This window comes from Pseudophryne corroboree, chromosome 4 (genome assembly GCF_028390025.1).
Source record: "Pseudophryne corroboree isolate aPseCor3 chromosome 4, aPseCor3.hap2, whole genome shotgun sequence".
NCBI lineage: Eukaryota > Metazoa > Chordata > Amphibia > Anura > Myobatrachidae > Pseudophryne > Pseudophryne corroboree.
The window spans coordinates 635,650,663-635,673,919 of NC_086447.1; the positions used below are offsets into that span (position 1 = coordinate 635,650,663).

Here is a 23,257-nt window from a genome sequence, read left to right on the forward strand (position 1 = left end):
AACTTGTCAATGACTTCTGATGAATGTGCTCCAGGTGACGTATAAGGGAGGATGTTCCTAGGTGGTTAACGTCCTTACCCCTACTTATTACAGCTTGACAAAGGCAACACACGGCTTGACACCAGTTGTCCGCATTTCTGTTGAAATAATTCCACACCGAAGAGGTGATTTTTTTTTGTATTTTGACCAGCCATGTCAATGGCCTTATTCATCCCACGGACAACATGCGTCTCCCCGGGTGCCTGACTTAAACCACCTCACCATCAGAATCCTCCTTGTCAATTTCCTCCTCAGCGCCAGCAACACCCATATCGTCATCCTGGTGTACTTCAACAAACCACCTCACCATCAGAATCCTCCTTGTCAATTTCCTCCTCAGCGCCAGCAACACCCATATCGTCATCCTGGTGTACTTCAACAAACCACCTCAACATCAGAATCCTCCTTGTCAATTTCCTCCTCAGCGCCAGCAACACCCATATCGTCATCCTGGTGTACATCAACATCCTGGTGTACATCTTCAATTTGACTATCAGGAACTGGACTGTGGGTGCTCCTTCCAGCACTTGCAGGAGGCATGCAAATGGTGGAAGGAGCCACCTCTTCCCGTCCAGTATTGGGAAGGTCAGGCATCGCAACCGACACAATTGGACTCTCCTTGGGGATTTGTGATTTAGGAGAACGCACAGTTCTTTGCTGTACTTTTGGCAGCTTAACTCTTTTCATTTTTCTAGCGGGAGGATGAGTGCTTCCATCCTCATGTGAAGCTGAACCACTAGCCATGAACATAGGCCAGGGCATCAGCCATTCCTTGCCACTCAGTGTCGTAAATGGCATATTAGCAAGTTTACGCTTCTCAGAAACTTTTAATTTAGATTTTTGGGTCATTTTACTGAACTTTTGTTTTTTGGACAATGAGTAGTGATACTGAGCACTGATGAGGATACTAGAACTGACACTGGGCAGCGAGAACAGCACTAGACTATTGTACTGTAGTATTATATACTGGTCACCACAATGCAGCACTGATACTGAGCACAGATATTGAGCACTGATGAGGATACTAGAACTGACACGGAGCAGCAAGATACAGCAATGGACTATTGTACTGTAGTATTATATACTGGTCACCACAATGCTGCACTGATACTGAGCACAGATATTGAGCACTGATGAGGATTCTAGAACTGACACGGAGCAGCAAGATACAGCAATAGACTATCGTACTGTAATATTATATACTGGTCACCACAATGCAGCACTGATAATGAGCACAGATATTGAGCACTGATGAGGATACTTGAACTGACACGGAGCAGCAAGATACAGCAATGGACTATTGGGGGTCATTCCGAGTTGTTCGCTCGTTGCCGATTTTCGCAACGGAGCAATTAAGGCGAAAATGCGCATGCGCATGGTACGCAGTGCGCATGCGCTAAGTATTTTAGCTCAAAACTTAGTAGATTTACTCACGTCCGAATGAAGAGTTTCCATCGTTGTAGTGATCGGAGTGTGATTGACAGGAAGTGGGTGTTTCTGGGCGGAAACTAGCCGTTTTCTGGGAGTGTGCGGAAAAACGCAGGCGTGCCAGGATAAAATGCGGGAGTGTCTGGAGAAACGGGGGAGTGGCTGGCCGAACACAGGGCGTGTTTGTGATGTCAAACCAGGAACGAAACGGGCTGAGCTGATCGCAGTGTAGGAGTAAGTCTAGAGCTACTCAGAAACTGCTAAGAATTTTCTATTCGCAATTCTGCTAATCTTTTGTTCGCTATTCTGCTAAGCTAAGATACACTCCCAGAGGGCGGCGGCCTACCGTGTGCAATGCTGCTAAAATCTGCTAGCGAGCTAACAACTCGGAATGACTCCCATTGTACTGTAGTATTATATATTGGTCACCACAATGCAGCACTGATACTGAGCACAGATATTGAGCACTGATGAGGATACTAGAACTGACACTGGGCAGCGAGAACAGCACTGGACTATTGTACTGTAGTATTATATACTGGTCACCACAATGCAGCACTGAAACTGAGCCCAGATACTGAGCACTGATGAGGATACTAGAACTGACATGGAGCAGCAAGATACAGCAATAGACTATTGTACTGTAGTATTATATACTGGTCACCACAATGCAGCACTGATACTGAGCACAGATATTGAGCACTGATGAGGATACTAGAACTGACACGGAGCAGCAAGATACAGCAATGGACTATTGTACTGTAGTATTATATACTGGTCACCACAATGCAGCACTGATACTGAGCACAGATATTGAGCACTGTTGAAGATACTAGAACTGACACGGAGCAGCAAGATACAGCAATGGACTATTGTACTGTAGTATTATATACTGGTCACCACAATGCTGCACTGATACTGAGCACAGATATTGAGCACTGATGAGGATACTAGAACTGACACGGAGCAGCAAGATACAGCAATGTATCCCCCCCCCTTTTTATCACGATCACTAGCGATATACATTCATTTCTAATGCAGTTCGTACTGTATACTACCTGCAATCATAACTCTTTCAAATTTGAGTCCCTGGTCAACCATATTTGTTGCAAAAAAGATTGAAATAACATCACATTACATACAACATAATTATGTATTCCACTTAAGTGAAACATCAGCAAAATATTGTAAAATGCCCTACATATAAATCTCATTTCAAGCTCTATAAAAATGCTTATTTTAATTCCACTATTTTTATCCCCCCACCCACCACCACCACCTTTCCTATTGGAGGGAGTGTTTGTCCCTCAAGAATAAATAACCATTTGACCTAACCTTGGTATAGTCATTTCAACTAGATGGCTGAGGAACCTGTGAATCTTATGATTCACTACAGACAATAAGTGTTCCTACATGTACCTATTAATCTTTTATTTTTCACTACCAGCCTATATAAAGTGTTCATATATGCATCTACTTTTCATTACCTATATAATTATAAAAATAGTTTTGACTAACGTTAACCTTTATGTTTAGGTGGCTACATTACAATCACCTATAGATGTCCAAAATAAATTGTAACTGTGGCTATGCCAACCATGTGCTATACAAGATGGCAGCCGTCCGCCAACCAAGGAATGTTTGTGAACACTACATTAGAGATGCACCCGCCCCCATGCGCGTCACCGAATGTGTGATGCGGCCGGGGTAAACAAATCATCAGAAGCAAATATCTGGAGGGTAGCACGTCATTAATTAACTGTGCATTCAGCCCCCCTTGGACAAGGCCATACTACCAATCAGCTCGCGGCAGCACGTCCCCAGAAAGACGCGTCACCGGAAGTCATGCATCTCTGGGAAAATAATTGAGGAACTAGATGCCAACCATGCGTTATACTAAAGGGAAGCCATTTGACAATCAACAAGTCCACGGCAGTATATCATCTTGTAGACACGTCACCGGAAATGCGTGTCATAAGTGATGTGCATACCCGGAAGCATTAGCATTGGGACCTGGCAGCCTTCAATTTTGGATTTACAGATGAAAAACCTCACTCCTCCCTAATTACTCAATTATCAACCCTATATATACCTACAGGGAACTCTAATCCACACCATTGAACAAGCCTACTAATAGGTGAAACGGTCAGTTTGGTGGGAGAGGGAATTGGGCATTGCGAAGCCCATACCCACCTCAGTGGTACCCTGGTCTCGTAATTTCATGCTTACCCATTTTTTGCACTGATACATGATTTAAACTTGATACACTGTTAATGTGTTAAAATAAGAATTTACTCACCGGTAATTCTATTTCTCGTAGTCCGTAGTGGATGCTGGGAACTCCGTAAGGACCATGGGGAATAGCGGGCTCCGAAGGAGGCTGGGCACTCTAGAAAGATTTATGACTACCTGGTGTGCACTGGCTCCTCCCACTATGACCCTCCTCCAAGCCTCAGTTAGGACACTGTGCCCGGACGAGCTGACATAATAAGGAAGGATTTTGAATCCCGGGTAAGACTCATACCAGCCACACCAATCACACCGTACAACTCGTGATACTATATCCAGTTTGACAGTATGAAAACAACTGAGCCTCTCAACAGATGGCTCAACAATAACCCTTTAGTTAGCAATAACTATGTACAAGTATTGCAGACAATCCGCACTTGGGATGGGCGCCCAGCATCCACTACGGACTACGAGAAATAGAATTACCGGTGAGTAAATTCTTATTTTCTCTGACGTCCTAGTGGATGCTGGGAACTCCGTAAGGACCATGGGGATTATACCAAAGCTCCCAAATGGGCGGGAGAGTGCGGATGACTCTGCAGCACCGAAAGAGAGAACTCCAGGTCCTCCTCAGCCAGGGTATCAAATTTGTAGAATTTTGCAAACGTGTTTGCCCCTGACCAAGTAGCTGCTCGGCAAAGTTGTAAAGCCGAGACCCCTCGGGCAGCCGCCCAAGATGAGCCCAACTCCCTTGTGGAATGGGCATTTACAGATTTTGTCTGTGGCAGGCCTGCCACAGAATGTGCAAGCTGAATTGTACTACAAATCCAGCGAGCAATAGTCTGCTTAGAAGCAGGAGCACCCAGCTTGTTGGGTGCATGCAGGATAAACAGCGAGTCAGATTTTCTGACTCCAGCCGTCCTGGAAACATATATTTTCAGGGCCCTGACAACGTCTAGCAACTTGGAGTCCTCCAAATCCCTAGTAGCCGCAGGCACCACAATAGGCTGGTTCAGGTGAAACGCTGACACCACTTTAGGAAGAAACTGGGGACGAGTCCTCAATTCTGCCCTATCCATATGGAAAATCAGATAAGGGCTTTTACATGAGAAAGCCGCCAATTCTGACACTCGCCTGGCTGAAGCCAAGGCCAATAACATGACCACTTTCCACGTGAGATATTTTAGATCCACGGTTTTTAGTGGCTCAAACCAATGTGATTTTAAGAAACTCAACACCACGTTGAGATCCCAAGGTGCCACAGGGGGCACAAACGGGGGCTGAATATGCAGCACTCCTTTCACAATGTCTGAACTTCAGGTACTGAAGCTAGTTCTTTTTGAAAGAAAATCGACAGAGCCGAGATCTGTACTTTAATGGAGCCCAGTTTTAGGCCCATATTCACTCCTGCTTGCAGGAAATGTAGAAATCGACCTAGTGGAAATTCCTCTGTTGGGGCCTTTTTGGCCTCGCACCATGCAACATATTTCCGCCATATGCGGTGATAATGCTTTGCCGTAACATCTTTCCTGGCTTTAATAAGCATAGGAATGACTTCTTCCGGAATACCCTTTTCCTTCAGGATCCGGCGTTCAATCGCCATGCCGTCAAACGCAGCCGCGGTAAGTCTTGGAACAGACAGGGCCCCTGCTGAAGCAGGTCCTGTCTGAGCGGCAGAGGCCATGGGTCCTCTGATATAATTTCCTGAAGTTCCGGGTACCAAGCCCTTCTTGGCCAATCCGGAACCACGAGTATCGTTCTTACTCCTCGCCATCTTATTATTCTCAGTACCTTTGGTATGAGAGGCAGAGGAGGGAACACATAAACCGACTGGTACACCCACGGTGTCACTAGAGCGTCCACAGCTATCGCCTGAGGGTCCCTTGACCTGGCGCAATATCTCTTTAGCTTTTTGTTGAGGCGGGACGCCATCATGTCCACCTGTGGCCTTTCCCAACGGTTTACCAACAGCAGGAAGACTTCTGGATGAAGTCCCCACTCTCCCGGGTGTAGGTCGTGTCTGCTGAGGAAGTCTGCTTCCCAGTTGTCCACTCCCGGAATGAACACTGCTGACAGTGCTAGTACGTGATTTTCCGCCCATCGGAGAATCCTTGTGGCTCCTGCCATTGCCATCCTGCTTCTTGTGCCGCCCTGTCGGTTCACATGGGCAACTGCCGTGATGTTGTCTGACTGTATCAGTACCGGCTGGTTTTGAAGCAGGGGCCTTGCCTGACTTAGGGCATTGTAAATGTCCCTCAGTTCCAGAATTTATATGTAGGGAAGTCTCCTGACTTGACCATAGGCCCTGGAAGTTTCTTCCCTGTGTGACTGCTCCCCAGCCTCGAAGGCTGGCCTCCGTGGTCACCAGGACCCAGTCCTGTATGCCGAATCTGCGGCCCTCTAGAAGATGAGCACCCTGCAGCCACCACAGTAGAGACACCCTGGTCCTTGAAGACAGGGTTATCATTTGATGCATTTGAAGATGCGATCCCGACCACTTATCCAAGAGGTCCCACTGGAAGGTCCTCGCATGGAACCTGCCTAATGGAATTGCTTCGTATGAAGCCACCATTTTTCCCAGGACTCGTGTGCAACGATACACCGATACCCTTTTTGGTTTCAGGAGGTCTCTGACTAGAGATGACAGCTCCTCGGCTTTCTCCTGCGGGAGAAACACTTTTTTCTGTTCTGTGTCCAAAATCATCCCCAGGAACAGTAAGCGAGTGGAAGGAACCAGCTGTGACTTTGGAATGTTCAGAATCCAGCCATGCTGTTGTAGCACCTCCTGAGATAGTGCTACTCCGACCAGTATCATTTCTGCCATTACCTTGGTAAACACCCTCGGTGCCGTGGACAGTCCAAGCGGTAGCGTCTGGAATTGGTAATGGCAAACCTGTACCACAATCTGAGGTACTCCTGGTGAGGAAGGTAAATAGGGACATGCAGGTAAGCATCCTTGATGTCCAGGGATACCATGTAATCCCCCTCGTCCAGGCTTGCAATAACCGCCCTGAGCGATTCCATCTTGAACTTTGTTATGTAAGTGTTCAAGGATTTCCATTTTAAAATGGGTCTCACCGAACCGGCTGGTTTCGGTACCACAAACAGTGTGGAATAGTAACCCCGTCCTTGTTGAAGTAGGGGCACCTTGACTATCACCTGCTGGGAATACAGCTTGTGAATTGCCTCTAGCACAGCCTCCCTGCCTGAGGAAGTTGTCGGCAAGGCAGATTTGAGTAAACGGCGGGGGGGAGACGCCTCGACTTCCAGCTTGTACCCCTGAGATACTACTTGAAGGATCCAGGGATCCACCTGTGAGCGAGCCCACTGATCGCTGAAATTTTTGAGGCGGCCCCCCACCCTACCTGGCTACGCCTGTGGAGCCCCCGCGTCATGCGGTGGACTCAGAGGAAACAGGGGAAGAATTTTGATTCTGGGAACTGGCTGCTGGTGCAGCTTTTTCCCTCTTCCCTCGTTTGACCCGCCTGCTTTTCTGAAGCCGAAAGGACTGTACCTGATAATACAGTGCTTTTCTTAGGCTGTGAGGGAACCTGAGGTAAAATATTTTCATCCCAGCTGTTGCTGTGGATACGAGGTCCCAGAGACCATCCCCAACCAATTCCTCACCCTTATAAGGCTCTATGTAACTTTTAAAGTCAGCATCACCTGTCCAGTGTCGGGTCTCCAATACCCTCCTGACAGAATGGACATTGCAATAATTCAGGATGCCAGCCGGCAAAATATCCCTCTGTGCATCCCTCATATATAAGACGACGGCTTATGTTTGCAAAATAGTATCCCTGTTTGAAAGGGGTACAGACCACGCTGCAGCAGTCTGCAGGTCTCAGTCTAGTACCTGAGTGTGTAAATACAGACTTCAGGATAGCCTCCTGCTATTTATCAGCAGGTACCTTCAAAGTGGCCGTATCCTAAGACGGCAGTGCCACCTTGACAAACGTGTGAGCGCCTTATCCACCCTAGGGGATATCTCCCAGCGTAACTTATCCTCTGGCGGGAAAGGGTACGCCATCAGTAACTTGTTAGAAATTACCAGTTTCTTATCGGGGAAACCCACGCTTTTTCACACTTCATTCACTCATTTGATGGGGGAACAAAACACTGCCTGCTTTTTCTCCCCACACATAAAACCCTTTGTTTTTAGTGGTACTTGGGTTAATGTCAGAAATGTGTAACACATTTTATATTGCCGGGATCATGTAACGGATGTTCCTAGTGGATTGTGTATATGTCTCAACCTTGTCGACACTGGAGTCAGACTCCGTGTCGACATCTGTGTCTGCCATCTGAGGGAGCGTTGATGGTCTTTGAGACGCCTGGGCAGGCGCGGGCTGAGAAGCCGGCTGTCCCATAGCTGTTACGTCATCCAGCCTTTTATGTAAGGAGTTGACACTGTCGGTTAATACCTTCCACCTATCCATCCACTCTGGTGTCGGCCCACAGGGGGCGACATCTCATTTATCGGCATCTGCTCCGCCTCCACATAAGTCTCCTCATCAAACATGTCGACACAGCCGTACCGACACACCGCACACACACAAGGAATGCTCCAATGAGGACAGGACCCACAAAAGCCCTTTGGGGGGACAGAGTGAGAGTATGCCAGCACACACCAGAGCGCTATATACTGCAGGGACTAACTGAGTTATGTCCCCTATAGCTGCTTTTATATAATTTATACTGCGCCTAAATTTAGTGCCCCCCCTCTCTTTTTACCCTGTTCTGTAGTGTAGACTGCAGGGGAGAGCCAGGGAGCTTCCTTCCAGCGGATCTGTGAAGGAGAAATGGCGCCAGTGTGCTGTGGGAGATAGCTCCGCCCCTTTTCCGCAGACTATTCTCACGCTTTTTTCTGGATTCTGGCAGGGGTATTTTCCACATATATAGCCTCTGGGGCTATATATTGTGGTATTTTTGCCAGCCAAGGTGTTATTATTGCTTCTCAGGGCGCCCCCCCCCCAGCGCCCTGCACCCTCAGTGACCGGAGTGTGAAGTGTGTATGAGGAGCAATGGCGCACAGCTGCAGTGCTGTGCGCTACCTTGGTGAAGACTGATGTCTTCTGCCGCCGATTTTCCGGACCTCTTCTTGCTTCTGGCTCTGTAAGGGGGACGGCGGCGCGGCTCCGGGACCGAACACCAAGGACTGGGCCTGCGGTCGATCCCTCTGGAGCTAATGGTGTCCAGTAGCCTAAGAAGCCCAATCCGGCTGCAAGCAGGCGAGTTCGCTTCTTCTCCCCTTAGTCCCTCGCTGCAGTGAGCCTGTTGCCAGCAGGTCTCACTGAAAATAAAAAACCTAAATCTATACTTTCTTTCTAAGGGCTCAGGAGAGCCCCTAGTGTGCATCCAACCTCGGCCGGGCACAAGATCTAACGGAGGCTTGGAGGAGGGTCATAGTGGGAGGAGCCAGTGCACACCAGGTAGTCATAAATCTTTCTAGAGTGCCCAGCCTCCTTCGGAGCCCGCTATTCCCCATGGTCCTTACGGAGTTCCCAGCATCCACTAGGACGTCAGAGAAAACTTTTCTTACAAGCTCTAGATTTAAATCTATTTTTGTTTTGGTGTTTTTTATAATATCCACATGATAGAATACCTTACTTGCTGTATTAGACTTGCTTAATTCATAAGTTTTTAAATCTGTATTTTCTCTGCCTAATTTATAAGATGTGGAACCTATATGCAGTACTATGTACTGGGAACCTCCTACTGGTGTCTATTAGATTTGGTTACAGTATCCTTGTGCAGAACATTGCCTGATCAAAAAAAGTTTTCTTTAACCCTTACTGGTGGAGATTAGATTGGACTAAAGCACCATTGTGCAGAATATGGAATTAGGTGTGTTCTGCTAATATTCTGTTTGTCTGACAAATCATGAGTTATAAACCATTCATCTCAGCATTGTTATTTGAGCACATTAGCATCAAGACTGCATTTTGTGCCTAATCACTGTTTAAATTTATTGGTTGCTCATATATTGTTCCACGGTTATTTGTATAAGCATCCATTATACCTATTTGGAGCATATCATCCTAAAAACTGCATTTGAGTTTACTGATCAAAATCTCTTTCTGAACCAACTACGAACTTATTCTTTGTTCATATATGTCCCATTTATGGTACAATATAAAGGACATCTGCACAAATCAGACAGATTGACCTTTATAGGTCAAGATTTACAAAAAGCTCTAATTTTCATACTTACACATTTTTCTTTTCATACCTATTAATGTGCTCTCTCATCCAAAGATATGTCTCTCTGATATAGAGGCATGTGGGTTCATCGACTCCCCTGGACAGCAGAAGCACATTTTCACTTCTGTGGAACCAGTACTCTCTCATTCAGCAGATTACTGCCATAACTCCATAGCAAACGCCCAATCTCATCTGATCTTGGAAGCAAATCAATGGTAGGCCTGGAAAGTACTTGGTTGGGAGACTACCAGTGAATACCAGGTGCAGTAAACATATAGGGGTATATGCAATTCACGGCGAATCGCGGCAATTTTTCGCCGTTTTTTAATTCGACTCAATTCGACAGGTGAATTCCGGCAGGTGGCTGCCGGAATTCACCATATTCAATGAAAAACGGATTCGACAGACCCGCGGGCGAAAATCGGGCGATTTGGCGTATTTTGCCGCGATTTTAAAAAACGGGAAAAAACTGGAAAAACCCGAGAAAAAAAAATGGCGTGGGGTCCCCCCTCCAAAGCATAACCAGCCTCGGGCTCTTCGAGCTGGTCCTGGTTCTAAAAATACGGGGAAAAATTGGGCAGGGATCCCCCGTATTTTTAAAACCAGCACCGGGCTCTGCGCCTGGTGCTGGTGCCAAAAATACGGGGGACAAAAAGAGTAGGGGTCCCCCGTATTTTTAACACCAGCATCGGGCTCCACTAGCTGGACAGATAATGCCACAGCCGGGGGTCACTTTTATGCCGTGCCCTGCGGCCGTGGCATTAACTACCCAACTAGTCACCCCTGGCCGGGGTACCCTGGGGGAGTGGGGACCCCTACAATCAAGGGGTCCCCCCCCCAGCCACCCAAGGGCCAGGGGTGAAGCCCGAGGCTGTCCCCCCCCATCCAATGGGCTGCGGATGGGGGGGCTGATAGCCTTTTGTGATAATGAAAAGAATATTGTTTTTTCCAGCAGTACTACAAGTCCCAGCAAGCCTCCCCCGCAAGCTGGTACTTGGAGAACCACAAGTACCAGCATGCGGGAGAAAAACGGGCCCGCTGGTACCTGTAGTACTACTGGAAAAAAAATACCCAAATAAAAACAGTACACAGACACCTTGATAGTAAAACTTTATTACACACTACCGACACACACATACTTACCTATGTTGACACGCCGACTGCCACGGTCTCCGATGATCCGAGGGTACCTGTGAAAAAATTATACTCACCTTCCAGCGTCCAGAGGTACATCCACGTCCAGAAAATAATCCACGTACTTGGCAAAATAACAAAACGCAAACACCCGAACCACCGGACTGAAAGGGGTCCCATGTTTCACATCAGACCCCTTTCTCCCGAATGCCGGGACATCACGTGACTCCTGTCGCTGAAGTCCCTTCAGCCAATCAGGAAGCGCTACTTCCGTGGCGCTCACCTGATTGGCTGTGCGCTGTCTGTGCTGTGACAGCGCATCGCAAAGCCGCTCCATTAGTTTCAATGGTGGGAACTTAGCGGCTAGCGGTGGGGTTACCCGCGGTCAGCCGCTGACCGGCGGGTGACCTCACCGCTAGCCGCTAAGTTCCCACCATTGAATATAATGGACGAGGCTGTGCGATGCGCTGTCTGAGTTCAGACAGCGCACAGCCAATCAGGTGAGCGCAACGAAGTTGCGCTTCCTGATTGGCTGTAGAGACCTTTGTGTGACAGCTGTCACTGACAGGTCTCATTCGTGGAAAGGGGTCTCATGTGTCAGCATGGGACCCCTTTCAGTCCGGTGGCCCGTGTGTTCGTTTTCTTTTTTTGCCAAGTACGTGGATGTATCTCTGGACCCTGGCTGAGGTGAGTATATTGATCTTTTATTTTCAGGTATCCGTGGATTCTACATGGAGAAGAGGACCGATGTCGGCGTGTGAACATAGGTAAGTATGTGTGTGTCGACGTATGAAATAAAGTTTTACTGTCACGGTGTGTGTGTCCTGTTTTTATTTGGGTATTTTTTCCCCAGTAGTACTACAGGTACCAGCGGGCCCGTTTTTCTCCCGCATGCTGGTACTTGTGGTTCTCCAAGTATCAGCTTGCGGGGGAGGCTTGCTGGGACTTGTAGTACTGCTGGAAAAAACAATATTCTTTTCATTATCACAAAAGGCTATCAGCCCCCCCATCCGCAGCCCATTGGATGGGGGGGGACAGCCTCGGGCTTCACCCCTGGCCCTTGGGTGGCTGGGGGGGGGGACCCCTTGATTGAAGGGGTCCCCACTCCCCCAGGGTACCCCGGCCAGGGGTGACTAGTTGGATATTTAATGCCACGGCCGCAGGGCACGGCATAAAAGTGACCCCCGGCTGTGGCATTATCTGTCCAGCTAGTGGAGCCCGATGCTGGTGTGAAAAATACGGCGGACCCCTGCTCGTTTTGTCCCCCGTATTTTTGGCACCAGCACCAGGCGCAGAGCCCGGTGCTGGTTTTAAAAATACGGGGGATCCCCTGTCAATTTTTTCCCCGCATTTTTAGAACCAGGACCAGCTCGAAGAGCCCGAGGCTGGTTATGCTTTGGAGGGGGGACCCCACGCCATTTTTTTTAAGGATTTTACCGTTCCAGCAATAAAAAAAAATAAAAATAAAAATAATATTTTAAAAAATATATAAATAATATTTGTGCCTCCTTCAAAAAAAAAAAAAGTACCTAATCCCTTCTAATATAAATAGATATGCTATTCCTAAAAAAAAAAACACCAAAAAAAACATGTTTAATTTTTTTTTTATTGTTTTCACCCTCCAAAGTGTGGCGGATTGAAAATGACGAATTTGCTGTCTAAAAGCACTGCTGTCGAATTTCCAAACTTGAATTGAATATGCTTTTGTCGAATTGCAGCACTTGTATCATTGCAGATAAGTCGAATTTGCAAAAATTCGAATTTCAAAAAGTCGAATTTTGAAAGTCCGTTTTTTGGTCGGAAAGCACTGAATTGCATAGGCGAATTTTTTTTTTGGGCGAAAATGACCCGAAATTCGACAATTTCGGGAATTCGACCGCAATTGCATATACCTAATAAGCTGAACAGCAGAAGGAAGAGTTCCACCTTTATACTTTCTCTCACACTAACAACATAGACTCCTTTGTTATCACTACATTTTTGTACATAGCAGATAACCTCTGGTGCTACCATCTAAACTGAGCCAACCAATTCTTTTTGCTGTAATTTTGACTGAAACCTTAGGAGGCTGTCATTTAGAACTTAACTCACAATAGCAGATCTACTAACAGGTACAGGAATATTCCTGACATTTTCCAACCTGTTTCTTCCTTTGGCGGATAAGCCACAACACAGCACCAGTAAGATCTTAACAACTCCCAATCAAAGACCAGCAAGTCTTTTTTCCCTTTCAGAATGGGATAAGTCAGGAAACACTCTGCTGAATAAAATGCTTTATGGTGACACTTCTGCAAATAATGAAGCAGATGGTGATTAAGAACCAATTTAGGCAACAAAACATTAACTTTTCATGTTTATTTGCTTGTAAAAACGTGTATATGCAGTACAAAGACCACTGAACAGGATACCCGAATGGGAGTAACAAACCTGTCAGTTACATGAATAATAAGAAAGGCTATAGCCATTATATTGTATCACTTTGATATATTTTTCACCAAGGCTCAACTATATTCCATGTGTTATCATACACTTAAACGTGAAGTTCATATGTGAAAATCAATGTATATTGTTTAACCGTCTTTTGTCACACCAATTTTATTCAAAATATAATAAAAAGTTAAGTTTTATTGTCGATTTATTTTTCAAGACAAGAGTGCCCCCGGCGAATAAGCGTCCCCGTGTCCGATTGAAACTCTTACAGCGCCCCACATATAGTGGCGGCCTAGGCATCCCAGACTTCAGAAGATATTATTTAGCCACACAGCTTTCACACTGCGTACAATGGTACAACCCAGAATCTAGAAGTGTCTGGGTATCTACAGAGGCCGCTGAAGTAGGTCTGTCTACTCTATCTTCTCTTCTCTGGCTTTCGAAATCCTGCCGCCCCAGAAATATAACATCCCACTCTGTAGTCTCCCGCTCACTAACGATTAGGGACTTTGCCAATAGGAAATATGGTCTGGCCCCAGCCCCATCCCCTATCATCCCAATATTACACAACCCTGCATTCCCTCCTGGTACAAATAAATCACTGTTTGCTCCTTGGCAGGACAGAGGTATCTTATATTTAAATGATATCACCAGGGATACCAGTTTTCCTAAATTTTCTCAGATTCAAGACAACATTGATATTCCCTCTAGGTATTTTTATCAATGTTTACAACTCAGACACTTTCATTCCTCACTGGGCCGCGTCCTCTCTAGCAGACCCCTGACCACGTTTGAGACTATGTTTCAGACGTCACTCAACCAAAGGCCTAATTTGCCTCTTATATACTACTCTCACTGGGGACACTCCTTCACAGCGTGATCCTCATGAGAGAGCATGGGAAACGGACCTAGGCACGGCTTTGGATGACTAGGAATGGTCTGAAGCCTGGGGTAACGCGGCGTCTAGCTCCATCTGCGTTAGAATCAAAGAGAATGTCTATAAATTATTATATAGGTGGTATTATGTACCATCTCGTTTGAGCAAAATGTACCCGGATACGTCGGATAGATGTTGGAGAGGATGTGGCGCAGAGGGCTCTTTCCTACACATATGGTGGTCATGTCCCAAAATAGTGCATATGTGGAGGGATGTGATTAATTTTATTTCTAGTTTATTGCAGATACACATTCCTTCCGACCCTAAATACATTCTCCTCCCCTTAAACCTGCCAACGCTAACAAAATTTCAAAATAAATTGTTGCGTCATGTAGTCTATGTCAACTAGCTGCAGATTGGAAAAACCCTATCCCGCCTTCCATGCAATCTATAATTGCCCGTATCTGGTACGTTTACCACATGGACTACATGACTAGCATCATAAACTGCTCCTCTAAGTCGTTCGATAAAATATGGAGTCCATGGCTGGCCACCCAGCATGCCCCTTCTCCTTTTAATTTGTGATGCCCCGCACAATATTTGATGGGACCCTCCCGGGGACCCTATCCTGTCCTATTTTGTCTATTCCTCTCTTTTTCTCTCTTCTTCTCTGTCTTTCTTTTTTCTTGACTTTCTTCTACTATTACTCTTTAATGTTAGTCGGTTAGCTGCGCTGCTGACTGCCCTTCTTTCTGTTTTATACTACCCGCTCTCTGGGTCAAAAATGGGTCACTGTTCTTTTCTTGGTTATCTTTATAATTACCAACTATTATACTGCATTTGCGATGTAATTTGCTGTAACCACTATTTGTTGGTATCTGTTTGTTTTTGTGATCCCATGAATAAAATTATAAAAAAAAAAAAGACAAGAGTGCCCCAACGTAGAGTATTTATTTTTTTCTTGTTTTCTAGGTACCCACAGCACTCAGAAAGCTCATCAGCATTAGTGTTACATGTACTCTGTGCTTAAAATGGGGGTGTGGTATGGTATGCCGGCGGCCGGGCTCCCAGCGACCAGCATACCGGCGCCGGTAGCCCAACCGCCGGCATACTGACAGTGTGGCGAGCGCAATTGAGCCCCTTGCAGGCTCGCTGCACTCGCCACACTTCGGGCACGGTATTCTCCCTCCAGGGGGTTGTGGACCGCCACGAGGGAGAAAAACTGTCGGTATGCCAGCACCGGTATACTGTGCGCCGGCATCCCGACAGTCGGCAACCTGAAGACCACCCCTTAAAATGCCCACAGGCAATAATGCGTCTGAGCCCCTAGTTCCCAGTGGCTACATCACACAGGTGCTCACAGTGCCCAGGTGCCACTAGCCTTATTAGGTATCTAGAAGGATAACCATGTCCAAAAATCTCGTAGTAATATCCCCTAGCAAAACTTTTTATAAACATCTAAGCCAAAACAAAAAACCCTTATTTTAGTAAAAAGATGAGAAACATAACATACAATATATACATATCCAAAATATTTATACACATACAAGCTATATAAAAAAAAAGCTTGAGTCTAAAGTCCATTAACACTTGCAATTCTTACAAAACAATTTATCAAATATAAATCGAACAATCTAAAATATGGCAGCATTAAACAGACCTTAAGGACATTTAAGCAGATATTTTAAAATATACACTATCTATTTACTTACATTTAACACGTGTTGGAAAGTGATCCGTTTTGAACAAAAACAGGGTTTGTTTCAGTGCTTTCCATCCACCACAGACGGCAGAAAAAGGAAACCCACAGTGATAGAACTCTGGCTATAAATCAACTAGTAAAGGAAGGCTTTGCTTGTGTGTATAGTGCTCTCAACGCTCTCCTGCACTGGGTGTGGAAGTCTGGATTACTTGGCTCTACAATCACTATAAGCGAAGAATTGTGGAAGGTAAAGTTAGTTCTTTCTATAGATTTTTTTTCCACTACTTGCTGCCTACACCCATTAGTCAGTTTTCTTAGCCTCCTCCCTCCTTAAATCTGTATTTTTACTTCATATGCCAAATGCTGCCTGCTCATTTACTGATTACACATAAAGAGGGAAAATATCTATATTTATACAGGTTACATTAATATGAGCCAAGAATGTCTTGAAAATAGAAAAAAAAATTGCATTTAAATCTAGCAGAGGTTTGTACTGTGTTAGCCATTGATAAAATCAGAACAAAAATCACTGATTGATGCCTTTGATTATCCAGTTGAAAGATACAGTTGCATACTTTCTAAATTATTTGGGTTTCTTTGTTAGGGAAGTTATAACAGAGAAGCAGGTATGTTTCATTTGTACACACACAAGAACAAGGCATATCAATAACTATCACACACACACAGTGAAATGTATACTCACCTATAAATAACATCATGGTGATACCGGATGGTATCGGGATCACAACGCTTGCAATGCTGGCAGTCAGAATACAGACCGCGGCATCCCGACGCTCAGGATCCCAACACTTACTAGGTAGATATGCTACATCTAATCCCTAACCTCCCTAACCCTCCTTACCCATAGCCTGATCATTGTTAATGAAGGAATATTTATTAATATTTTAAGTGTTTCTTTAGAGAATTAATTCCCAGTGAGCATTTTATCCTATTTATTTACGTTAAATTAAGTGTTTTTGTGCATATTTATATGATTTATTATATGCAGATGTATGAATGCAAACAATCCTTTTTTTTTTTTTTTTTAATAATGAATTAAGTTTAATGGTCTCAGGTAAATAGTGCCGGAGAGTACTGAGAATTACACCGACTATTGACTTAGCATTTTAGCTTATTAATACAGATGTCTATTAAGATGTTGGCACTTACTGTATGTAGTCAGACAGAGGTGTTACAGTGGTCTCCAATAAAAAGAAATCCGCAAAAAAATGTTCTTAGGAGCATCTAAATATTGTTAGATTACGCTGTAGCTTTTTTATGACCAAGAAGATGGCACTGATTCAGTTGCATATTTGTCTAATAAAATTGTGGTTGGAAATAAGTATTAAGTAGTGGGGCTTTTATCATCAGAGATGGTGCCAACTGAGCTTGAAAAAAAAAATGGTGGTCACAGGTGACTGTTGCACTATTGGACTATTCAAATTGTTCCTCATGTGTTTAAGTTACCACATATAGGTAAAGGGGATGTCACTGAATATCTAATGATTAGCAGATGTAGTACATTAATTAAAAAGAATGGGTCATATAGGTGCTGTACAGTGGGTATCGGGGTTAGACACACCCACTGACAAAGTCCATTGGGCGAAATGCATCTGTGCAAGACTGTAGAGACGTGAATGGGTTACATCACAGTTTCAAGAGGGAAATCTGGAGAAAGGCAGACGCCAGTGGTATCGGCTTCTGTGAAAGGACTGGAAAGCTCTGTTATATCCAAACACTGTGTGTGATATTTGTACATAACACATACTTTTACGTGAGTGTCCTTTTACCTTCGGTAAAGATTTGAATTGTAAAACTTACTTCACTATTGTGCGCCACCACTTCCTTTTTATACAGTATATATTAGGGGTGGGCAAAATACGGCCCGCGGGCCGGATGCGGCCCGCAAACCGATCCTGACCGGCCCACTGCTTCCCACCAGCATGCAATGACAAGCGGCCCGACTGACTGAGCTTCTTGTCATTGCTTTGTAGTACTCCAAGCTGCCGGCGCCTGTCTCCCCTGCTGCTGCTGCACGGCGCCTGACACACATCCTCCAGAGTCCCCATTGGCAAAGGCAGCGATCAGACAAAAAGGGGGCGGAGCTATGCGGAGATGAGGGGGCGGAGCTACGCAGGACTTTAGGGGGCGGAGCTACAAAAGCCACTGCTAGAGATCCATCCTTCCTGCCACTGCCAGCCAGACACAGATCAGTAAGTTAATGGAAAAAGTGAGGGAAAGAAAGTGTATTTGTTTGTGTGTGTGTGTGTGTGTGTGTGTGTGTGTGTATATGAGAGTGCGTGTGTGTGTGTGTGTGTGTGTGTATATGTTTGTGTGTGCGGGCAGTGGCGTCAGACTGTTTTTAGGTTAGGGGGGAGATCTTTAATGCTTGCTGTACCACCCCCCAACCCCCCCCTCCCCTGGATTCTTTCACCGTGTCACCCCCCATGTTCTGTCACTAAGTCACCCCCCCCCCGTGTTGTTACCGTGTCACCTCCCATGTTCTGTCACCGTGTCCTGTCACCCCCGTGTTCTGTCACCGTGACACCCCCCCACGTTCTGTTACTGTGTCACCCCCGTGTTCTGCCACTGAGTCAGCCCCCCCATGTTCTGTCACGGTGTCATCCCCCCCCCCCCGTGTTCTGTCACTGTGTCACCCCTGTGTTCTGTCACTAAGTCACCCCACCGTGTTGTTACCGTGTCACCTCCCATGTTCTGTCACTGTGTCACCCCCCGTGTTCTGTCACTGTGTCACACCCCCCGTGTTCTGTCACTGTGTCACCCCCCGTGTTCTGTCACCCCCCCGTGTTCTGTCACTGTCACCCCCCCGTGTTCTGTCACTGTCACCACCCCCGTGTTCTGTCACCGTGTCACCCCCCCGTGTTCTGTCACCGTGTCACCTCCCTGTGTTCTGTCACTAAGTCACCCCGCCGTGTTGTTACCGTGTCACCTCCCGTGTTCTGTCACTGTGTCACCTCCCGTGTTCTGTCACTGTGTCACCCCCCGCGTTCTGTCACTGTGTCACCCCCCCGCGTTCTGTCACTGTGTCACCCCCCCGCGTTCTGTCACCGTGTCACCCCCCCCCCCGTGTTCTGTCACTGTCACCACCCCCGTGTTCTGTCACTGTCACCACCCCCGCGTTCTGTCACTGTGTCACACCTTTCCCCAGGGGCCATAAGACACTGGATAATTTGCTTGCTGTGCAATGATTATCCCAAATAAAATGTTAATGTGTAAAAAGGGGACTCTACCTGCCGTAATGTGTAAAAGGGGGCTCTACCTTCCGTAATGTGTAAAAGGGGGCTCTACCTGCTGTAATGTGTAAAAGAGAGCTCTACCTGGCGTAATGTGTGACAGGGGCTCTACCTGGAGTAATGTGTGTAAGTGGCGCTACTGTGTGGCGTAATTTGAATAATGGAGACTATTGCGCAGCCTAAAATGAATCTGTATTATTTTTTGGCCACACCCCTTCCCCATGAAGCCACGTCCCTATATTCTTGGCACATAGGGGTGCTGATATTTTGTGTGCGGCCCTCGAAAACTGACAGGAAAGTGTCAAGTGGCCCCTCAGCTGAAATAATTGCCCACCCCTGGTATATATGATGGAACTGAGATGTGAATGTGGAACTCTGCTATAATATATATAAATATATATACATAGTTTTCTGTATAGTCCACACTCTAGCCTTGTTTGATAACTGCTGGGGTCGCATCAATTTATAGATAAAAGTCACCAGGACCTATCCATTCCGATACAATATCAATGATATCAGGCGCACTCACCAGTCTTCTTAAGCCTTTTATTATGTTAACATCAGAAACTCAGCATGGGGTATCAACGTTTCGGTCCCAGGGACCGAAAGGTTGATACCCCTATGCTGATTTTCTGATGTTAAGATAATAAAAGGCTTAAGAAGACTGGTGAGTGCTCCTGATATCATTGATATTATATATATATATATATATATATATATATATATATATATATATATACATACATATATACACACTGCTCAAAAAATAAAGGGAACACTTAAACAACACAATGTAACTCCAAGTCAATCACACTTCTGTGAAATTGTGAAATCAAACTGTCCACTTAGGAAGCAACACTGATTGACAATCAATTTCACATGCTGTTGTGCAAATGGAATAGACAACAGGTGGAAATTATAGGCAATTAGCAAGACACCCCCAATAAAGGAGTTGTTCTGCAGGTGGTGACCACAGACCACTTCTCAGCTCCTATGCTTTCTTGCTGATGTTTTGGTCACTTTTGAAAGCTGGTGGTGCTTTCACTCTAGTGGTAGCATGAGACGGAGTCTACAACCCACACAAGTTGCTCAGGTAGTGCAGCTCATCCAGGATGGCACATCAATGCGAGCTGTGGCAATAAGGTTTGCTGTGTCTGTCAGCGTAGTGTCCAGAGCATGGAGGCGCTACCAGGAGACAGGCCAGTACATCATGAGACGTGGAGGAGGCCGTAGGAGGGCAACAACCCAGCAGCAGGACCGCTACCTCCGCCTTAGTGCAAGGAGGAACAGGAGGAGCACTGCCAGAGCCCTGCAAAATGACCTCCAGCAAGCCACAAATGTGCATGTGTCTACTCAAACGATCAGAAACAGACTCCATGAGGGTGGTATGAGGGCCCGACGTCCACAGGTGGGGGTTGTGCTTACAGCCCAACACCGTACAGGACGTTTGGCATTTGCCAGAGAACACCAAGATTGGCAAATTCGCCACTGGCGCCCTGTGCTCTTCACAGATGAAAGCAGGTTCTCACTGAGCACATGTGACAGACGTGACAGGGTCTGGAGACGCCAAGGAGAACGTTCTGCTGCCTGCAACATCCTCCAGCATGACCGGTTTGGCAGTGGGTCAGTAATGGTGTGGGGTGGCATTTCTTTGGGGGGCCGCACAGCCCTCCATGTGCTCGCCAGAGATAGCCTGACTGCCATTGGGTACCGAGATGAGATCCTCAGACCCCTTGTGAGACCATATGCTGGTGCGGTTGGCCCTGGGTTCCTCCTAATGCAAGACAATGCTAGACCTCATGTGGCTGGAGTGTGTCAGCAGTTCCTGCAAGACGAAGGCATTGATGCTATGGACTGGCCCGACGTTCCCCAGACCTGAATCCAATTGAGCACATCTAGGACATCATGTCTCGCTCCATCCACCAACGCCACGTTGCACCACAGACTGTCCAGGAGTTGGTGGATGCTTTAGTCAAGGTCTGGGAGGAGATCCCTCAGGAGACCATCCACCACCTTATCAGGAGCATGCCCTGGCGTTGTAGGGAGGTCATACAGGCACGTGGAGGCCACACACACTACTGAGCCTCATTTTGACTTGTTTTAAGGACATTACATCAAAGTTGGATCAGCCTGTAGTGTGTTTTTCCACTTTAATTTTGAGTGAGACTCCAAATCCAGACCTCCATGGGTTAATAAATATGATTTCCATTGATAATTTCTGTGTGATTTTGTTGTCAGCACATTCAACTATGTAAAGAACAAAGTATTTAATATGAATATTTCATTCATTCAGATCTAAGATGTGTTGTTTAAGTGTTCCCTTTATTTTTTTGAGCAGTATATATATATATATATATATATATATATATATATAATACAGGATGAACCACAAAGTGGAACAGATAGCACTCACCAGATTTCAAATCAAAATTTCAGCAAAAAAGAATATTTAATGTAAATGGTAATCTCACAGTTCAAAGGTAATGTCCATATTTATCCGACGTTTCGGTCCAAACCAGGACCTTTGTCAAGGATTCACAGCTTTGTCAAACCAGTCAGCATCACAGCAAAGTCAATATAATAGGTACTGGAGTCTGGAGATAATGTCTCACCGGCCCCTGTTATATAGCCAGCATAATTGGCGTGTTTGGCGCCCGGATCCACCCCCACTAGCGCAGGAAGTGGGGTGGAACGCATTGGTGGAACGCAGACGTCACTTCCGCCATTGCCGGAAGTGAGCTGGATCCGCAATATCAAAGGGAGTCATCGAGCGCAATAAGGAAATGGGTAGTGCGTTGGAACGCAAACATCACATCCGTTTTCACCGTAAGTGCGTTGCGCCCAACTCATGTCGAGTGAATATCGCGGGCGCGCCGTGGAGCGCAACCCGGAAGCGGGGACAGGCATCTAGTGGAGCGCACAGCATCACTCCCGGTGTTGCCGGAAATGAGCCGCGTCCGTCCACATACCAACATAGTTGTACAACAAATTTCTGTAATAATGAAAAGATGCCTCACACGAGCCTGTTAGTTATATAATACCCACCTTACGGTTGGTTGGTTGGTTGGTTGGTTGGTTGGTTGGTTGGTTAACCTAAGGGCTAAAACTGAAGTAGATTAGCATATCAATAGGGGCATATATGTTTTGATAAGAGCTGGGCATAAACAGAGGCCAGTGAGTTCACAAGTTGGGGCTATATCTTTCTCTACAAGTGAAACAAAATACAGAAATAAATACAATAAAATTAACCAGATAATAAACAATAAACAAGGTGACTAATAGACAATTTCAACAAAAGACAAAAATCAATCCCACACCCAGTGGGACTTATAACAGGTGCACCTTATACATGACTAGGTAATTGTCATGAAGATTATCATTAGACAGTTCGTTGATTTATTTCAAAAAAATTGATAAAGGATTATTTTCATTCATTCCTTTTGGTGCTATCGTGTCCAGTTTATGTATCCAAAGGCTTTCTCTTTTTCTAAGCAAAAGGGCACGGTCACCACCTCGCGGTAATGGGGGTATCCAGTCGATCAGTTTGGACCTCAGATCTGATACTTGATGCCGTAAAGTCATAAAATGTCTGGCTACCGGCAAAGCGGCAGTCCCTGTAGTGATTGCCTGATGTATCAACGTTGTGATTCGCCATCCTATCGCGAAACCTTCTGGTCGTCATTCCGACATAGTACAATCCGCACGGACACGTTAAGATATATATCAGATGGTCCATAGAGCAGTGTAGTCTGTATCTGATGGCTATCGGTCTCCCCGAATGGGGGTGCGGGAATGTTGGACCTGTCAACATGCCCCTACACGTGGTGCACCCAATACACTTAAAGCAACCAGGCCTTCTTTCATGCAGCCATGTCGTAGTCATGGGTGATTCCTGTCCAGCCATAGGCCTTAATAGTAGTTGTTTTAAGTTGGCCGCCCTACGATAGGCCATAATTGGGG

General features: G+C 45.9%; 1 protein-coding gene and 1 pseudogene across 1 annotated transcript in view; one reads left to right on the forward strand and one right to left on the reverse strand.

Moving 5' to 3' along the window:
* TIAM2 (TIAM Rac1 associated GEF 2) overlaps window positions 1-23,257 on the reverse strand; it is a 1,049,207-nt gene that overhangs the window by 777,660 nt on the left and 248,290 nt on the right. The gene's annotated exons all lie outside the window — the stretch shown is intronic.
* Window positions 10,054-10,173, forward strand: LOC134912704 (5S ribosomal RNA; annotated as a pseudogene).